This window comes from Myotis brandtii, unplaced genomic scaffold (assembly GCF_000412655.1).
Source record: "Myotis brandtii unplaced genomic scaffold, ASM41265v1 scaffold875, whole genome shotgun sequence".
NCBI lineage: Eukaryota > Metazoa > Chordata > Mammalia > Chiroptera > Vespertilionidae > Myotis > Myotis brandtii.
The window spans coordinates 44,998-46,424 of record NW_005371575.1 but is presented as its reverse complement, the minus strand read 5'-3'; the positions used below and the strand labels follow the sequence as shown (position 1 = coordinate 46,424).

Here is a 1,427-nt window from a genome sequence, read left to right as displayed (position 1 = left end):
AGACATAATATTTTGTTCCTCATCAACTTCCCTTAAAGTTTTGTCTTCCGTTACTTCCTCATTTCATTAGGTAGGAGACATGCAGTGCCATCATTTATGAGTATATGGCTGCTGTGTCTCCAATAATTTGGGGAAAGCAAAGCGTCCAGGCCTGGCCAGGGTTCCTCTCTTGAGCCTGTGTATGTGAGGAGCTGGTGGGACAGCGGCTATGAGCCTGGGCCCCAACCTCCAGGAAGAGCAGGGACACCAGGGCACCAGAGGTGCTAGGGAAGCCTTGGCAGGAATCAGGGTCTCTGGCTCCCACAGAAGAGGCTTCCTTCAGCCCATGAGTTAAAACTGGGGCCGTCACTGTGGTCTCGTGGCAATAGACTCAGGTGATGAGCTGTGCAGAGAAAAAATGTGCCCAGAAAGGCTTGATCCCATCTTGAGCACCAAGAGCATCTAAGAGAAGCCCTGCACCTCCCAACCTAAGTGAGCAGCCGGGATTCCATGAGACCTCAGGACCAACCCCGCTCTGTGGCAGTTCATCTGAGTGAGTTCAGTCACTGGACAGGGACCTCAGGGACCAGGGCAGAGCAGGCCCTGAAGAGACACAGCCACACATGCACGTCCTCTTACCTGGGTCAATGGTCACTTTAACAGGGACTGCAGGGTCACGTCCAGCTCTCTCAATCCCACACCAGTAAGTGTCTGTATCTTCTCGCCTGAGCTCCTTCATGGTCACAGTGAACATGTGGTTTGTCTGATTGTCCCTGATGGACACACGCTCCCTCACCCCAAACGCTGATGCATTGGTTTGAACAAGGATCTTGCAGCTTCCTAAAACAGCCCCTCGACACCACCACTTCCTGTAGGTCTCCCAATTGGGGTCATAGCGACACTGCACGGTCAAGACTCCCCGCTCCAGACCTCTCACTGCTTCTGGACCCGTGATGTCAGCTGATGAGCCTGGAAAACACAAACCCATGTACCTGTCACCACCACCTGAGGGCAGTGCCACAGCCACCTGCACTGTCAGCAGCTCCAACAAGTCCAAGGCCTGATGAGTGGGACAAATTCAAGGAAAGAATTCACCTTCCACAACACAGACCTTTGTCCTTCAAAGTTCCACTGGCTCAGAGCCACCTCCAAAACCACCTAACAGCACAACTGCAGAGCTCAAGGAAACAAAAGCTTTCACTCTGAGCAATAATTATCTCCTATAACTCACTCCCTCCCGCTCCCTGTGGCCCATAAATCTTTGTCCTTTTGCAGCATCTCAATGTTAAACTGGTCTCAGGGGGAGGAAGTACCAGCGGACCCATTGCCACAGGAGTGTGATTGCTCCTGACCTGTGCTGATGGCCTCAGGAGGTCCAGCTGCTGCACCCGCTCACCTGGCTGTGCAGAGGCTGCTCCTAGTGGGTCTAGTGCAGTGGTCGGCAAACT

The 1,427-nt window shown here is 53.1% G+C and overlaps 1 pseudogene; it reads right to left on the bottom strand.

Moving 5' to 3' along the window:
• Positions 1-257: 257 nt before the first annotated feature.
• Positions 258-994, bottom strand: LOC106724539 (annotated as a pseudogene).
• Positions 995-1,427: the final 433 nt, after the last annotated feature.